This window comes from Argiope bruennichi, chromosome 1 (assembly GCF_947563725.1).
Source record: "Argiope bruennichi chromosome 1, qqArgBrue1.1, whole genome shotgun sequence".
Taxonomy (NCBI): Eukaryota; Metazoa; Arthropoda; class Arachnida; order Araneae; family Araneidae; genus Argiope; species Argiope bruennichi.
The window spans coordinates 122,155,650-122,176,093 of NC_079151.1; the positions used below are offsets into that span (position 1 = coordinate 122,155,650).

The following is a 20,444-nucleotide window of genomic DNA, read 5'->3' on the forward strand; positions in this document are numbered from 1 at the left end:
TTTTTTTTTTGCATGTGTGAGCCAGTTTGAATGATTAAGTGTTGAAAAATATAAATATAACTTATGTAATGTAATGTAACTTATATAACTTATTAACTTATATAATGTCAGAACGGAATTGTATTCGGTGGCGTGGCCTAGAAATTAATTCATACTTTACTGTTTTTTACATTACCAACTATAATTAAATATAACAATATTGAATTTTAGAATTTTTTTGTGTGAATCTGTTGAATGATATAATGTTAAAAAATATCATCTGACTACTGAGCTGTGAGTCGGAACGAAATTGTACGTAGTAGCGTGCCCAGGCAATTATCTTGATCTTCTGGGTTGAAAGGGGGAGGGGGCTAGGCTAATTTTTTTAAAAATATTATTAGCCTAGCAACAAAATAAAATTTCTAAAATTATTCATTAATGAATTATAAAATATTAAGCTAAAATCAGCAATTTGTCAAGAAATTATTTTAAAAAAATTAGTATAAAATCAATATTTTGTCAAGTATGAACTATAAAATATTACGCTAAAATCAACAGTTTATCAAATATAATTGGGCAGATTCTTATTTCCTTCACTTGATTGTTATAATATTTATAAGCTGCAAACGTCTGCTTGTGTGTGAACATAAATGGTTATAAATAAAAATAAACAAATAAATAAAAGCACATAAATTTTTTTCAAAGTTATTAAAAAAAATAACTAATCTAAAATAAAAAATTAATGTGTTAATATAGAAAGGTGTAAATAAGTCGTTTAGTATGTTAACATAGGGGTTTCATAATGTGCTCTCCCAGGGCCGCCCTCCAAAGGGGTCTGATTTCGCTGTTGGTTGTATTTCGAGAACGGCCTGAGTAATATCCACTAAATTTGTTGCAATAATCCCTGAATGCAATTTTTGAAATTCATTGCAAATTTTGCATTCAATAACTTAAATTTGTTCGTCATAAATATTACAAACTTAATTCACGTGCATTAGGTGCAAAAATGACTGCAGAAATTTTTTTATGTAATTCGATAGAGCATCTTCATCATCTGGAGGTCCAGACAGACGGTTATTTCCGAAAATGAAGGGCATAATAAAAAATAAAAATAAAAAAAATCTAAATTCATCGCGCAGATGGAGTGCTCGACAGAAAAATTGCCTGGCAGCCTAAGAAAACAAGCCATATACGCCGCGAGGAAACGACCTTGGTCCCGACTTCGCAATCTGTAACAAGGGCCGACGCATGACGATATGTGTGCACTCACACATCCGCACACAACTTGCCAGACACTCCACTCGCCACGCATCCACACATCGCCTCAAACTACATCTACCTTAGAAGATCACGGACAGCATCAACTTTTTCTTCCGGGACGATGGGGTTAAATTCATAATCGGTCCGCCTCGCTCCCACGGTCAGAAAGCAAGGGGTGGAGGGGAGGGGGAGGGATGGTCCGTCCAGCCTCAAGGCTCAACCCCCCTCCCCTCTCCCTCCACCTCGATGACGATGATGTCAAGAAAAGCTTTCTCCTCTTTTAGTTTATCTCTACAAACCTGTTAGAGCAGAAGAGTGTATCGGCCAAGAAATAAATAATATAAAAAGAATAAATATTCCATGTATATATCATGCGACGGAAATACTTTTTTACCCTTTAAACCGAAGACGATTTTTGCGTACCGCATACTTTTAAGGATTTTATTGAAGAAGTAGGTCACACAATTCTCTCTCCCCCTTCAATATCACGTGCTAGGAGTTAACCTTCACCTACAAGAAGCAGGGAGGGGGAGATGAGTTATATAGTATATAGAAAAGGGGGGTTAGGGAGGCAGGTATATTGTGGAATGCCATGGTTACAGATTTCGGCAGATGGCAACGGTTAAAACATGTGTAGGAAGCATGGAGTTTGTGAAAGGTGTCAACACAGCAGAGAGGGGAACTGGAGGAAAATTCTGTATCCAAAGGGGTACGGTCCGTTAGGTAAGTACAAAGATAGTTTTTTTTAATACTGCAATAGAGGCTTCTTTTTTTATTGTGTTGTTACTCGAAACACTTTCTTGATTCTAACTAGTCCAAGTTCAAATGAATGCTGGTGCGGAAGATTATACTTTATTTAATTAGTGAGCGCATGGCTTGTTTTTGGTTTTAATGCCAATGACGAATTGATTTTATCGTTTGGACGAAACTGCTTTGAGTGCTTATTGTTGTTATTAAAAGAATAAAATATTATTTGTGTGGATTGGAGCTCTTTTCATATTATCATTTTGCTTTAATTTGAAATGATGTTTTCTGTTTATTTATTTAAGACAATTGTGCCTCATTAATATAATTTGCATATTTGTTTTTTATAATTGAATAATTTCATTGAAATGTTTATTTATGCATGATATTTGTTCAAACATATGATTTTTATCTTAATATAATAAAATACACAAAGGTCAGAGATATTTTCAATTATTTTTGAATTAAAATACAAATAAATAATATTACAAATCAAACATTAAAATAAACACCTGCAAAACATATTTTATTATTTTTTATAAATATATTGCTGTTGGTCATTCTTTTTATATTTACTTACATTTTTTTTTAATTTTCTGTTTCATTTGAATTTGTGTATAATAAAAAATACAAAAAAAAAATCCAGTTACATAAATCCAGTCCATCCAAAAAAATCCAGTCCATATACATTTTATTATTTATAAATAATTCCAATTAAATTATTTTATGGACTTTTAAATTTTTTTAATTATTTATTCTTTTTTTTTAACTCTTGATATTTTTGGTGTAGAATGCATCAAAGCATCAGTATCTACTAACTTTATCGGAGATAGTAGTAATTTCTTTTTTTCCCTCAAAAGCCGTATGCTTTTTTCATTATTACTTTATTTAAAATTTTAAAATTCTTGATCAACATCTATTCTAAAATTCTGATCACGTCTTTTTCTAAAATTTACTTTTAAAATTCTGGTTCAACATTCGATAGATTTTGAAATTAATATAGAGATATTTTTAATTATCATCCCTTTATTTTCATTTTTGTTAGTTTGATAAGTTAATGCGCAGAAACATTGGTTCGCGATATTGTGTTTTCACAGTTGAAACACATTATGTCACTTGGGGTACATTTTAAAATTTTATGGTGTAAACTATGTCAATTTAGATATTATGTAATAGCTATATCCTTCTAAATATATTTTTAAATTATGGATATTTCTAGATCTTTTCAGATTTCTCAAGTATGTGTTTAGAATAAAATTAAAGTTAACAAAAATATATTTATTTTTGCCACTGTCATCGTTTTACTGTAAACATAAATATTTTATCGATACAAGATATTAGGCATTTGTTAAAAAAGGCACTGAGTTACCATTATTTTGCTGCTTTGGAAAATGTCTTCTGACATTAAAGAAGTTTCTATCCAATACTTCATAATTCATTATTTTTTGTATTAGTCACTTGCTGATTTGCATTATTTTTTTTTAGTCGCCTTTTAGAAATTATTACTCGATAAACGATCAATAAAGTACTAGCACTTTTCTTTCCTTTTATGTTCTGAATTTCTTCAAGGAATTTGTTTATTATTTAAATTTCGCTATAAATTATTTACTGCGCCCTTAATCAATTTCTTTTGTTTAAACTGAACACACATTTCTATTTAACAAAGTTTTGGATTAAATTCGGTATTTACAAGTAATTAAGTATTAATAATATTTATAAAAATTCAGTTTAATCTGATTTGCGTTAAATTGTAATTGTGAAAAAGAAAAGAAAGAAAACCGTAAACTTAAAAAATTTTGAAAAGTTATTTTGTGATCATTTCCTGTGAGATAAATAATTCTTCGTGACAATAAGTATATTTCATTTCAGTTGTTAATAATAGATATGATTGTAATTCGTATCGCAAATATACACGCAAATGATTCATAAATTAAATTTAAATGCATTTTTAGGTAAAATTTAAATATATATCAAACTAACATTCATGTGGTGCATCTGTAATTTTATTTTAAATCCATTTCTCAAATGTTACTGCTTGTGAAAATAAACCTGTCTTCGAAACTGATGATTGAATGCATTAACATTAAGCACAAAATGATATGTTTAGTAATTACCTTAAGGTAAAAATATAAAGTAGCATATATATATATGAGCCTGCACAATGGCTTTGTGCTGACTGAAATAAACAGAAAGAGTCTGAATTAGCTTTTTGCACGAATATTATTGTACGTGAGTTAATTCACAATGAACATTTATTTATGCTAAGCTTAGCACTTGCTTTTAATACGTCTATAAAAGAACAACTATTTAAGTAAATGCGTAAAGAATAAATGTTTAAGGACAGCAAAATTAAATAAATATATTTTTAAAAATTATTAATGTTCTACATTTGTAGGAGAAATTGCTATTCCAAATGAAAAATATTATTTATAAGTATATTATCTACGTAATGTGTTTGACTTTCGAACTGCAAAATCAAAAAATAAATAAATAAATAAACATTATAAGCTTTTCATTATTTTGATTTTCAGTATTTTTTGACGAATAAGAGGCGAGACAGAGTGAAAGAAAACAAAATACTGTTTTATTTAAAAATTAAAGGAATGTTTTATCGATCCATAAAATTTTAATAATAAAATTTTAAGTGGCTTTTAAAATCTCATTCATTTTTTTATAAAAGAAAACCCTACTTCGTTTTTTGGAAAATAGCTTAGAGAAATAAAACATTTAAATAAAATGATATTATTTTTATTATGTTTTAATTCGATTTAAAAAAAGTGACATACTTTATTTATTTCATCGATTTTCATATATTTGTAAATTTTGATTATCAAATATAGGATATTCTTTTGCAATCTCTTTTCAAAGTAGTTGTTTTTAAAGTTTTTATTATTATTATTCACTAATAGTTTTGAACTTTTGCTATTAAACATACCTTTTACGTAGATTGGATTATTTATAATGTCAACAAAATTTCTTTTTGGCATGGAGACTCGGAATTTTATTTTCGACAGTTCAATTTTCTTTTCGAATATAAATTACCTTCACGGTCACCTGTACTTTTTGAATCATTTTAACTTTCATTAAAAATTACCTTCACGGGGAAATTTTCCAACCTAATACTAAATAAATTCTCTGGCATTCCCTTTTTCAAGTATATAGTATAAATTAAATTTAATGTGTCTGCCCAATTTTTATGAGTAAGTCCATAAGATTCTCAAAAATAATGCGATATTCTGAAATTTTACTCGTTGCTCAAGAATTAGAATTACGAATTTAAACAAATAAACAAACAAAATTACTTTGGGAAGGAAAAACAATTTCTATTTCGTTTTTGTTTATTTTAAATTATTTGTCTGTATTTTCTTCTGTGCATATTTAAATGTAAAACCTGATAAATTATTTATCAAGTCGTGCCTTATAAGCGTAGTTTGATGATTTTCTTCGGTTTATAGATTTTTAAAATTATTTTTTTAATTAGTACAACTAATAATAGATTACTTATTATCTGGTAACATATTGATAGTATTCTTTAAAAGTTTAAAACTGCTTTAAAAATCCACTTTAAATCATTAAATTAAAACTCCATGTCAACTGGCTGAAGCTGTTGCTGTTTTGTATATTGTAAATAAATTCGCTTTTAATCAAAGAATGTGTCTAACAAAAAAAAATGAAATTTTCCATTGTTATCTATTTGAATTTTGAATTTCATATCTTTATTTTAAGAGTATAAAAATGCTCATAATACATCCTCTTTTTTTTCTTCTTAATTTTTATTGAGATTTTAAAGTTTATTTGTTAGTCTTCCTTTTTTTTTTTTTTTTTTTTTTGCTGAATCTCTTTTATGAAAAAATACCAATAGCCAGGAGGCCAATAATAACTTAGAATTCTTGCCGTCGGATCTGTTTAAAAATTGTTAAAAATTACTCTAAAAATATTGTTCTCCCTTTTAAATATCGCCAAGCAAATTGTATTTTTCCAAGTTGGTAAATGTAAATCTTTCGGGTTTTTTTTCTGAATTTATTTATATTTAAACCAAAAGTAAACAGAAAAAAAATTAATTGATTTTTTTTCTATTCTCTTCATTTTATTTCAAAACTAATCAACTAACATTATTTCTTTCTATACATTTGCGATGATAAATACTTAAGCAGAAATCGAATGGTGAACAAAAAGAAAGCGCTTCTGTTATTCGTCGAATTAATTTGAATGGAACTGTCATTAACAAATTTTTACTTTCGGAGACAGGAAGCAATAAATAACTCATCTTTGACAAATGTGTTCTTTCTGCATAAAATAGATCGATATTTCTGAAACAACAATGACATCACCTTAAGGCAGTACAACGTAATCAAAAACAACCAATCAAATATTATCTGTTAGTTTGTCATTGGCTGATTCGAATCATTTTCATGTATCAAATTTTATCATTAATTTGCGATTCATGTCGATGCATACGTAAATTAACTGCAGATTATTAGCATAAGAAAATCATTTTTAATCCGTCAGAGCTAACAGCATGTTTGTATTCTTTACGTATCTAATCAACGATTCGAATTTTTATTTTTGTTACGTATATTAAAAGAAAAATACACAACATAGTTTATTTCTTCAGTTAATTTTTAAATTTTCTTTTTTTAAAAAAAAAAGTTAGAAGAACTAGAAAAATAAAAATAAAAATTAGGAGAAATAGAAAAATGATCTATTATATTAAATCGTTTTCTAAAATTTAAGTCAATTATATAGCGTAAAAAAAATCGTCTATATAGTTATTAATGCTTATCGGATTTCTAAGGTTTTAAATAAGAATAAGATTCTAAATCTAGATTTCTAAATAGCCTTCTCTCGGTATCTTAATAACCTAGTCTATAATTCAATCAACTCAATTTTAGATATTTTCTAGAGTTATGTTGAATTCATTAAATTACCCTAATCTAGTGCCAGTTGGTGCATTCCTGTAAAAGATAATCTGATATTTTTCCCTCAAGTAAATCATCATTTTTGGCAAAGTTCTGCAAAAAGTTTCATAAATTTTACTTTTTGAAAACTCAATTTAAATTTTTAAATCAATCAAAAACTAAAGTTTCGAATCTTTTTTCCATATTTGTATTGAGGATAAAGACCAGTTCATTTATTTTTGTGTTAGAACACAAGAAATGAGCATATAATTGCAATTGTTAAAAATTTACAAGCTTTTATAAATTATTAATTTGCAGGCTTTATAAATTATTATTTTGCAGGCTTTATAAATTATTAATTCACATATTGGCTTTGCTATGGTTTACATGTAATTGCAGAATTATTTTAAGAATTGTTTTTGCATTAATTGGCATCTCACTGAAAGCGTTAATTCTTGTGGTTTATGTCTATTATCAAGAAAAAAATCTATAGAAATTAGAAGTCCAAAGAAAATTACTAAGAATTTTTACACTTTTAATTTGTTATTCAAAGCTGAAAGAACAGCTGTTACTTATAAAATAATTATCAATTATTCGTAGAATTTTTTTCATAAAACTTTTAAATTTATGAATTGTTTAATTGTTTATGTAAGTTAATAATTCCATTTAACGATTATATTTATTCCTTTATGTTTTCAAATTAATTATATCGTTGCAAACGATTTTATATATTTGTTTCACTCTTCGCTTTATTAAAAGCAATGTGTGATTAAGAGTTATTGACATTGTTAAAAAGAATTTATGATCAGTGGGCATTTGAAAAATGCATTAAACCAACTTTTTAATGAAACAATGTAATGAAAAGACAAATAAAGAAAATACTATAACTTCCTCGCATAAAGTTTTAATTTTACATACTACGCAATATTATTGTCAGTTTTCTATTCTCTACTGCATATAATGTTTATGAATTAAATATGAATTAAGTTTAATTGAATTAGATTCTAATTAACTATGAGTTAGATACTAGATGACTCATTAATCAGTTAAAATTCATTTAGCTCTGTAACTTTAGACACGTTGTTTTAAAAGGTGAAAGGACACATTAAAAAAATCGTTTTATGTCAAATCTTGAAGGTTTTTGCGAAGGAGACACTCAATAGAAACGCCCATTTTTCTTTTCCTCTATATTTTTATTTGCATCTTTTTGTTACATTTCGCTTGAGATAACCGAAAAGTTAAACCAAAAGAGTAAAGAAAGAACAAAAAGTAACTTATTCCTTGACCTTGACTATCCTGTTTCGAATGTGTCGTCGTCCTTTTGATATTTAAAACTAAGCCTAGAAGACTCGTTTTTCGACTTGAAAATTCAGCATCATCTTTTTCCGTTAAAATATATTTACACACCAGAAGAATGGTTTATTGCTTTGCATATATAACTTTTTCACAGAGTTAGAAATCTGAGGTACTTAACCTTGAAAGAGAAAGCATTGACTAGCTAAATATCTTTAAATAATATTTTAATAAATTTTAATTTTTCTCGTCAGATTTTTGCTACGTATAGAATGTTGTGAGAATATACATAAGATCGCAAATTTTGCTGTAACATACGCACGCACATACGCATAGATAATCTATAATGTGGTATTTAGATGCTTTTGAAAATGATATTTTTAAAGTTCTGTTATGAATAAGTACTGTTTTCAAGGTCTGGATATTCATCCGTGTTTTTGATTGAATTTCATGTAAGAAAAAGGAAACTTTTTTTTCTATCAGATTTCTTGTTGTAATAGCCCTAATAAATTCATTTTTATATCCCTTATTTAATTGCATCAGATTTTTCAACAGTTGATTTCTGTGAATTTATAACATCGATTGGTTTTTCCAGCCTTAAATTTTTATTTTTTGATTAAAATATAATGATATAAAATCATTATAATAAAATTGATGCACATTTGATGAAAGATATGATTTGAATTCATAAGTTATAGGTTATTTCCAAATACAGTTTGAAAATTATTTTTAAAAACATTAACTTTATTTGCTTAATATATTAGCTTTTATCATTAACCTGTATCAATCTTTTATGCTTTTTATTTTCAATTATTTTGTCTTACTCATATATTTAATCATGTTTTATTATTCCATTAAGTATGAAATAACGCTAAGTGTCTTGAATTTTTGGTTCCTCATAAAAATATAACATTATTAACAATAGTTTGAATTTACATTATCAATTCATTAACTATGCGTCACATTAATCACACATGTTATCATTATTTTTCATTAGTAATGCATTATTAATAAATTTTTCTCCTTATACTGAGTGTGAAATTAATAAAACTTTTTACATTAAAGCAATTAAGAAATAATTGTTTCTTTCAGTCTGTAAATTCTCTGTTATCTGCACTTATTAATATGAACATGACCTTTCTGACCTTCATGATTTAACATTAAGATACTGATAATCACACATTTTCTTATAACAAAAGGCATAAAACTGCTCACATAAAAGTCAATAACTTCAATAATTTAAATTTAGAAATTTGATAACTTATCTAATCATCCTTTTTTATTACGTCATGGACATACGTAAATTTCAGTTAAACTTTTCAATACAAAGAACTGATTCTGGCTTATCGAAATTCATAAAAACATTTTGAATTAAGTCATTTTCTGATAAGAAATTTGAACCTTCTTAAAGTAAAAAATAATAAATTAAAAATGTTTTTAATAAAAACCTGCATATGAAATAATTGAAAACAAAGAGCTATTCAAAATGTGTGAATTCAGCTGTTTTCTAAATAGTTTTTGTCGGCTCCAATTTCAATAATTTAAAATATTGATTTTACTTTTTAAGCTCTTTGAATTTTCGAAAATCTTTTAAAAAATCTTTCGAAATCTTTTAAAATATGACAGCTAAGAAAATGTTTTATTTATAATTATTTTAATACTGAACTTATTATATAATTTAGCAATGAAGAAAAACTCAAAAGCCGATTCTATTGCTTACAATTATAGTAGACGTTAATATTAGGCCTAACTGTGATTCAACTGTTTAAATATGCAAACAGGACGTAAAAAAATGCAATTATTTATACAGATTCACTTTTAAATGAATGTAGCATTAATCCATTTTGGCATTAAAAGATAAAATTTTTAATTAAGATTTTATTAAATCGCCACACCAAGGAATAATAAATAATACGACAGGCATTAAAATCATGAAATAAACTTGAATTTACACGCTTAATTGTTCTGAATGAGGTATTTTAAATTTTCTACTTTAACCGTGTTGGAAGATTATAGAAACATTTAATCTGATATGTTTCTATTTTGTTTAAACATATCTGAAAATATAAAAGAATTTAAAGTTTGACAAAATACTATTGAAGCGAATTTATAATCAGATCCTGTATCTCAGTAATGACTTATTTTGAGAAACAAAATATTAACAGAAAGAGTTTTTACAAAAATGCAAAGGTTTAACAAAATGTTTTAACTATCTCGAATTAAAATGGACTTATTATTATTTAGAAAATCTTCATCTTTATAAATTCAAACTGCAATAGGCATATTTTAGGAATTAAAATTACCCAATTTCAAAAACATTTGGCGGTTTTAGATTTAAAAAAAGTAAATTATTTCACAGTCATTTTAGATTTTCAAAACCTGTCTTATTATCATTGATATAGTCAGTTTAAAGTGTTTAATTTGCTACTATTCTAATAAAAGTCATTCGAATAGTTTTCTTGGAAAATTTCTTCTGAAATAGTGTTTCTAATCCTTTGATTACTGCTGGGCATTTTTAAAAATTTATTGCTTGGCATTTCTTTTACATTTTTTTTTAATAAAATATTTTTCAGTTCTGGAGGTGATTTATATAAATATTTATATATTTATTAGAGAAAAAAATGAAATAGCTATTTATTTTTAGATAATTTTTAAAAGACATTTCTGCAAGTAATATTTTAATCAATTTTTCATGGCATTTTGCCAGATATATAAAAATTCATATTGGTTTCAAATGTACAAAATAATAATAAGTGAACAATTTACTAAGTGCAAAATGTATAAAAATAATAAATATTCATGTTTTTTTTTTAATTATCGATCTAATTTCCCTACTTTTCTTTATATTTGATCGAAAATTTCACTAGGTTTTTTTTTAACATTTATGTTAGTTTAAAAGTTTGTTTGCAGATTTAATAAATATATCAAGTAATGTCGTATATTAATGCATTCTTGTAATAGCAAAATTAACTGCAAATAAGAAAAGTTTTATAAAAAGTAAGAAAATATGATAAAACATAAATAAATGCCTTTACATTAGAACAATTTTATATTGTGATTCGTTTTTTACCAATCTTTTAACTATAAACATAAAAATCAAATTAAAATTAAGAGGAAAAAACTTGAACGAATAGTAATAGGTCATAGAGTAGAAGAAACATTCATTATTCAATAGGAAGTCTGCAAATTTGAAATATGAAACAAAAAATTAGTATCATTAAAAATGGCTACGTCTTAAATTAATGAAGAGTCAAACGACTTAAGTATTTTTATCTTTCTGATGTTGTATAGACTTTAAGGAAAGATGATTGCCTACAGCATTTTTAACGCATCGTTCCAAAATCATTATTTCAAATTGTTACAGTTCACTTTCTTCATAAAGCTAGGTGTTTTTCTTGCACGTGAATTACACAAGATCAAATACGTATTTTGGTCTGTAATTTGGTTATCATTATAATCCATGCAGAGCTCTAATACAGTTTACATTGTATCATTACTCCTTAAGATATCATTATGCAAATACTGACTGCAACAATGTAACATAAGATTATTCTTAATCGTGACTCAAAAGAAGATAAGCTATAAGATCTTCTAAAGATATCTCTAATATCTGTTTAATATTCTTTTTTTTTCCTTTTCTGTATAAAGCCATATGCATTTTAGTATTCTTAGAAATTCTGTTAAACTTCTTTATTTAAATAATCGTTTGAAGCAAATTTTGAAAAAAGATCATTTGTTTTCGTTCGAGTTGTTTACCATTTTATGAATGATTTGATTCGTTTTTCTTGATTTAAAACTATTGGCTGATTTTAAAATGTTTTAAAGCTTTAAAAAATACAATAGTGTTAGAAAGTAGAGCTTTTCAGAGTTTCGGTTATTACCAAAATGTTCAGCTTAAGTAAATAACTACCAATGGAATTTATTTTATTTTCACCAAACGACTTTTTTTTTCTCTCTCATAAATACGAATAGTTTAAAAAGTAAACAAAGAAGCTTTTAAAATTTTCATTACATCACTTTTTACATCTTCCCAATATATTAATTTCTTTAAAAAATTGTTTTTTTAGTTTCCAAAATAAAAACTTATTAAACGAGCTTTTTGCAAACTTGAAATTTTTGTAATTTTTCTGAAACTTTACGTTTATAAGTGCAAAATATCGATTAAAGTAGAATTGTTTAGAAATGAGAGCAAAAAGATTTCATTTTACTAATAATTCATTGATTTTATTGCAATTTCCTTTATAAGAACCAAACGAAATTATAATTTGCCGAAAAGAACATTAAGGCCTTGTAAAGAAATCAAATAAATCAGATCTAGTTCCTACTGAGTAATAAAGTTTCATAAATTTTTAAAATGTGTTGTGTTATAAATTTTAGGGCATATTTTAAACTTTGATAATATTTTTTTAATCACGTAGAAATGACGTATTCCTAAAATACAAGTTTTTAAAGATATTCATTCTGTTAAATAAGAAAGTGTTCTAGATTGAATTTATAAAGTGTGCTTTATTACATAGTATTTTTAAATATGAATCTTATGCATATAGTATAAGACATAAAATATTTCAGTAGTTGCCAAAGATTACCAATAAAATCTATTTCTAATTATTTTCTGAATAAAGTAACCATCTAGAAAAAAAAATTTTTTTTTCTTAATAAAATTTAATAAGAATAATAAACAAAAATTTATAAAAATAATAAACAAATTTAATAAGAATAAAAAACAAAACTAGTGCACTTTCACTTTTTAGAAAACACTTCTGTTTTGAAAAGTTTATACTCTGAATCAAAATGCTTACAATGTTTCTTCAAGCATATTTTAGCAACAAAAAAAATCAGTACTTATTTTAACAAACATTCTCAATATTTAACATTTTCAGCAAAACTAGTGTAAAGCCATTCAATTCGGTTATGAAAGATTTTAATACTCAGAATTTTCAAGTACTTACTTATATTCTTTAATAAGTTTTATATACCCAGTTTAATTAAAGAATCCATTCTTTTTCTCCATTTGTAAATATTACAATGTGAGATATATGAAAATTAAAACTTTTTAGTTAAAGATGTAATACTTCAGTAAAAGAACACCTCTCTCTTTTCAGAAACTTAAAGAACTTAACTTTCAGAAATTTGAAAGAAACCTAATGTTTCTTGTGATTAGTTTAATGAATTTTCATGCTGTGTTGCTAAAATTCATATGTATGTATGTACTCTTAAACTACAATATTCTTTTTCTTCGGTTTCAAATTTTTTTATTTATTTAGATGTAGAAATGTAAACTAGCTAAGCTGTAAATTAAGTAATGTAAATTGAATAAGCTTTATCAATAACATTTTTGTTCATTGGCGATTGGTATATGTGAAATTTATGATAATAATCTTGTTTTATTTGAGTAAAAATCAGTTACCATTTAATTATGGATTTCAAAATATTGTTGTAATATCAGAACACTAACCAAGTATCAAAAAGTCTTCTTAAGTTAAAGAATTTAATTGTGTTCATTACAACATAAATAAACGGATTTAGTTAAAAAAACAACAACTATAATCTTAAATTTTTTCTCGTAGAGTTCCGAACTGGAATACATGTCAGAATATTGCTTTTCTCGAACTAATTATGCATTTTCTTGCAATTACTATTTGGATGCTTTTAAATTCATAGACTGACGAGCTTTATTTGTGGATATAGATTTCTAAAATTAAAATAAAATATTGATCAGAATATTTCGAGTATATTCTAGATTCAAGTATATCAGTATAGTCTTGATGAAATCTAACTATTTGCCTGATAAACAATATTATTTCTGACGCAGTTTTGTACCCAACGTTTCTGAGCGATAATGTAATAATCAGTAATTCATTCAAAAATATCATGAACTGAATTTTGTATGCGGATTATCTTTTATAAATTTTTTTTCGATTTTGAATACATGTATTATTTGAATGAGTACGCAAATGATTGTTGTTATTTAACATCAGTTTATAAGCATTTCACTTTCAGATATAAGCTTCAGGCAGTAGAGAGTTATGAACTGTTATTTTTATTTTGATTAAAATACACATTGTTTCAAATGGATTAAATACAAAAATGTCGTATAAGTAAACGTGTTATGAGTATTTAATCATTATAGAAAAAAGAATTATTTTCTCAATATTCTGGGAGTTTTTTTTTTAAATTTATAATGGCGTTTGCACACAATTAAAACAGAAGTCTCACGCCCAACAGAACTCACATATGATAAGCAATGCTTTTTCCCGATAAGCAATATTCATACATATTACTAATAAGTAAATTAATTAAACATGAATGGATTCAAATTTTCACAGTTTTATCCAAATATATGTTAACCAAACATATATTAAACCAAAATGGCTCCCAGTTTTTTTTATTTGTAGGTTTATTGCTCTAATCTCTTTTGTAATTCCATTATTATTTAATGAAAATTATAGGATTCATATTTTTGTTGCAAATTAAATACTTTTATGTTTATAAATAGATACAGATATGTAATGCTAAATTTTAAAAAACAAATTAATGAAACACATATTACTTATCTTTACGTTAAGAAATCTTTTTTTTTTTTTTTCAAATGTAATTGGAGAAAGAACTATTCAGAATGAAAAGAATAAAATGAATGTAAATAAAAAATACTAATATTTACTCGACTCATTGTATAATCTTAGATATTTAAATTTTAAATAACGACATTGAGAAAAATCAATAATTCACATACTTTTAATACACTGCCAGAACATTTTTAGGGAAAATTCTTTACTTGTGCCGCCATCTATTGTTAACAAAAGAAAAAATCTCAACAGACAGTTGAAACCTTAAAAATGGCGGTAGAGATTAAAACTTTCATGCAAATAATACTTATATATTACTCTTATTTTGTTTTAAAATATTTTTTTTTCAAAAGAAAGGTATTTACTTTGTCATAATTTCACGACCTTGAAATTTCGATGCACTAAAAATGAATTAAATGGCGTTTTGGAAATCGCAAAACAAAATTAAACTAAAGAATTAAAAAGTTATGTTTTTAAGATGTAAAATCCAGAAATTGCTTTAATGCATGAATTATGATGAATCACATCATTAGATACATTTTAATATAGAAAAAAAATCTTCGCACATTGTTTCCCTTTTAATGTCACTAAAACTAACATTACAAGAAAAAGATTTTTTAAAAACTTATCTAATATCAAAGAATATACAACTTTTCTATTTCATTATAAAATTAATTGCATCTACAGTTATCAGAATTTCTATTCCTAATTCATTTTTTTGAAAGAAATGTTTAATTTTGTTACTTTAAAAAAATGATTTGTATTTGAAAACTTATAAAGAGATTTATTTGGAATACGAAACGCAGTTAAAACGAATCGAAAATGGAACTAATCAATTATGTATATTTTATTTTATCGATTATAATTTTTAACCGGTATTTTATAGACTATAGAATTCATCACTTATTTAAAAACTAGAAAGAAGTTAACATAATATATGAAAACGATAAATAATATACGATAAATATTTATGAAGATATTGTTTTATTGAAGTATGATGGTATATCTTTTGTTTTATATCATATTATATTCATTTTCAAATATTGATTTTTCTGACGATAGTACAAATTTTTAGTTTCAACAATTTGTGTTAGAGAATTTCAAGATTCACAATACGCCAATATTTATTCCAGTGGTGTATTCTGACATTTTGAGGCTTTAGACAGAGCATATAGATCCCCAAGCAGTGCTTCTTTTAATTATCTGGTCAATTTGGTTTTAATTTTTTTAAATTAAAAAATAAGTTAATGATTTTTTTAAATTTATAATGATTTATGATTTAGGGTTTTTTTTACACAATGTTAGTTAAACAAACATTCAATGCTATTTTTACAACTAAATGAGTTTTATGAAACAGATTGGAATCTGATTATTTATATTTGATTGTTATTATTATTCAAATATTTTATAATTAAAAGAATTTATATATTTTGCTACCAGGCTATTTATTTCTATTGAGATGATCTGCTCATTTTCCTGCCTTAGTCAAACGGTATAATTTGGCATATGTATCTATATTTCATGCAAATGCAGAAAAAAAAAGACTCGAATTTTATTCTAAAGCTAAGATTTATTTTGGTCAAAAAAATCTTTTATAACCAAATATAATTGTAAAATAATACTGTTCCTTTTTATCTAAAATTTGTTCGGTGTTTTTCAAGACTAAATATTCTTAAAACTTAATAAATCTTTATAAGACATTTTCTGTTACAAAAGAAGAAAAAAGGCAATATTTTAAATTATATCACGATTATTAACACATAGTACAATAATATTCAGCGATATCTTTAAATTTATGGTACAGATACTTATGCCCATGTTTCGATTGTAGTTTCTTAAAATCTTATTTCATTTTAATTAATGTCTAAAGATAATTATAAGGTTCAATTTTATTTTGGTCCAGAAAGGTCAAAACTACTATTTTGTATTGACTGTTTATAAGAATTGGCTTTTAAAACCATTTATAAACAACATATTTTATAATTTTTTTTGAAAAAAAAATTACTTCTTATATGTGTCAGCAAAATTTTATTAATCAAAATTAAATTCTGATGATTGCTTTTAAGTTCTATTAGCAATATCTATAAATTATTTCGCTCAAAATTAATCAGCCCAAAATTAGTAGCAAATTAAAAAGATTTATATGTTTGACTGATATTTTATCCTTGGAACTGGTTTTACACCTTAATGATTTCAAGAATTTTCCTTCGTTTTGCCCAAAAATAGCATACAAAATGAGTGACTTTAGTAAATGTATTATTTTTATGAACTATATTTGTTGAAAATAAATGCCCATTATTACTGAAGAGTACTTATAGTAGTAGTTGTACTGTATTGAATAGTAGTTGAATAGTACTTTAATTTGAATCATAATCATTTAGATAAGAACATCATACGCTCATAATGAATATATCTCATGAAAAAAGTCATTTCGCTATAATTTATTAACATGAAAAAAATATTTCGTCACTGAGCAAATATAGTGCATCAAAGAAAAAATTATCTTTTGTCTTTTTACTTTCGAATATGAAATGTTTAACTGTCGATTTTTCGCACATAGTTCCGCTTGCTATTAATTTCTTCATCTTCCAAACCGCATGACGTAATTTTACCTTATTCAAGTCTTACCCTTCTCAAGTTAATTTAAATTATTAAAAAGAATTTAAGCCATATAAATATATTTTTCAAATATTTTATTTTTAGAATTCAAAACACAAATAAATGATCGATTCTTGAATTGTATTTCCACCATACTACAAAGTGAAAAGTATCAGTTTATAATATAATTATTGTTCCTTGTTCTACCAAGTATAAAGTATCAAATTCATTGTACAAAGTATTAGATTTATAGTTTCATATACTACCAAGTATAAAATATCAAATTTATAATGCGAAGTGTCCGATTTATCGTCCATGTTCTACCATGTATAAAGTATCGAATTCATCATGCAAAGTATTATAGTTCCATATGCTACGAAGTATGCAAAATATCAAACTTATAGTACAAGGTGTTAATAATTTTTTGATGTCTGAGGAAATAATGGATTAGTCACTGTTTTTATGTGTACTTTCCACAGAAACTATTATAAGTACTGAAAAAGATCATCAAAAAATAATAAATTTTTCCCATAAATTTTAAATTGCATCAAAATTTTTTGCTGTCGTTTTATTAATGTAAAAATATTTTTTTAATAACACGTAATAGGATAAAACGGCATAATTTTAAATTTTATTAATGTATTCTTTTTTTATCTTTTTCATTCAGGACGAGAAAATATTTCAAAATCTTTAAACATGAATGATTTCTTTTAATTTAATCACATTTTCTAGATGATTAAAAATATTTTAATCCTGCTTTCAATCTACCTTTTTCCTAAGAAAAAAAAATACAGCTAAAAAACCAGGTCTTTGAAGAATTAGTTTTGCATAGCAACATACCTTTATTCAAAGATAGAATTCGAAACAAAAAATGTTATTCCAATAAATATTTCTATTGAGGAATAACTACGTTAAATTCATCAATTTTTTTTTTAATGTTTCTGATAGGATATTCTATGACCTCTGGTTAGAACCACTTTCTCTTAAAATCTTCAAAAACCACACACGTACACAAAAACCATTCAATTAGCACTTTGGCCACAAAATGTCGTTTTAACAATGTTCTTTAGGTTGGGAAAAAAGGTTAATTCAATCAGCGTGTATTTTTCTTTTCGCTTATATTTTTTTTTCTTGCTGATAATCTTTGCTTATCTGATTATATACTATTTGTGGTTCACTGATTGACAGCGAAATCCCTGTATACGTATACGGTATACGGTTATAGTAAGTATACGTTATACGGTATACGTTATGTACATTTTTTAGAACGATTTTGATGAAGAATTTTAAGAAAAGAAAAAGGTTTTAGAATAAAACTTTTTGGCAACAGCTTGTTATTCTAAATGAGAAATATCATCTGCTACTTTTAAATTTATTCTTCATTCAAAATCTCGCTGTGGATTGAAAAATATATTTTTAAACTTTCCAAAGCCTATATTCCTGTTCCATAATTTAAAACATTGCAAAAAGCATGGTATGGAAATTTCACAGGTATTATTTATCGGTAGAAAGTAATAAATAAATTCTCAAGATATTCTTAAAAGATGTTCAATTTAATTTTATTTAATAATAGTTAAATTAAATTCTTTGTTAACCTCAAAAAATATTTGAATCATTATCTAAAAAATGTCCTTTAAAGCGTCCAATAAAATATATTTTAGAATACATTACCAATTTTTTTTGTGTGTCAGCATTAGATAGTTTGTGTTTATAATATGCAAAAATAGTTATTAAAAAAAGATACGTGTTTTTTATGATATGAATCATTTATCTTTTTTAAGCAAAGAACTGAAAAATAATATATTTTTTAAAAATGTTCCATTTTTTTTACTTGTAATAGTTTGTACTTGTAATAATAATTACTTGTTTATTTGTTACAACTACAGATTTACTGTTGCTCTGGCGTAGACCTCAATCACGGTGTTAACATCTTTGTTTAGAAATTGTATAGAGGGATATTGAAAACACTTATACAGATTTTTAAATGGGTTTAACTTCCTTGTCGACTATGATAGAAAGAACGATTTCGTACACAATGCGGAAATATAAGCCTATGTTACTTCCCTTGGTCACAAGGGCAACATTCATGTGGTATTTCCTTTCATTGTCTTGTAAAATATTTACTTTGAATTCGATTTTTTTTTCTCACAAAACCGAAATTAAAACAGAATCTTAGAAATATCCCAACAGAATGAAGACCCAAGAAAGAATTTCAGAAGATATAGATACCATATATAGTGCATGGATACGGCATCAATAGCAGCAAATATGCTTTACATTGTCTGCCGTGAAATGTATTGTCGCATAGATATTACCCTTGTGACCAACAGAAGTCACATGCAAACAAAGTTTGAAGTTCGCTTTTATATTATATTCATATTTTTTTCTCCCAATCGTTGTTTAAAAAAAATGCGTTTTGCATTTGTGATTGGTGTAATTGTTCTGAACAGCCCATATTTACTTTTTCTTGGCAACAGTAAAATAATTTCTTTTTGATAAACAGTCGTCTCAGAAATAATAAAAGTTCATATAAATAATGGGAAGGATGTTTATCATTTCAATAAACACTGAAAGTGAATATATGTGTATGTGAAATGTGGAATACCAAATGTGTATAAAATCGGTTTTTATAAATTTATGTATAGGTTTAAATATAATTATTGAGTGAGAAAATTATGAGCTATAATTTGTGATATAATTGTTGATGAGCTATTGCTGTGCCAACATTATTTCAAATTTTTGGAATCTACACACATTTCAAGGGGGAAAACTCATTTAGAACATTTTTGTTTGAATCAACCTTTTCAAATTCATAAACAAAAAAATCTTAAATGAGTGAAATATGCAATTGATGATTGTAAAAATACTTTATTTTTAATGCAAATTCACAACGATTATTTCTATCAATCAAATATGTAAACGTTTTGAAAGCTGGTTAATTTAGATTTTTTCATTTCATTTCCCATTTATTTTTATTGCCAAATAATATTGTTATCAAATGTTTAAATGAGATATTATTTTTTTTTTATTTCCATCATTTAAAAAGGATGTAACGAATTGGAGGAAAGAAATATTTAATATTATTATCCTTTTATTATCTTTTATA

The 20,444-nt window shown here is 25.4% G+C and overlaps 1 long non-coding RNA gene across 1 annotated transcript in view; it reads left to right on the plus strand.

The window, feature by feature from the left end:
* The first annotated feature begins 1,313 nt into the window (after nt 1-1,313).
* Nucleotides 1,314-20,444, plus strand: part of LOC129987051 (uncharacterized) — a 39,095-nt gene continuing 19,964 nt past the window's right edge. The window contains exon 1 of the long non-coding RNA XR_008785570.1: nt 1,314-1,962. This is a non-coding gene — a long non-coding RNA (uncharacterized LOC129987051). The remainder of the gene's footprint in view (nt 1,963-20,444) is intronic.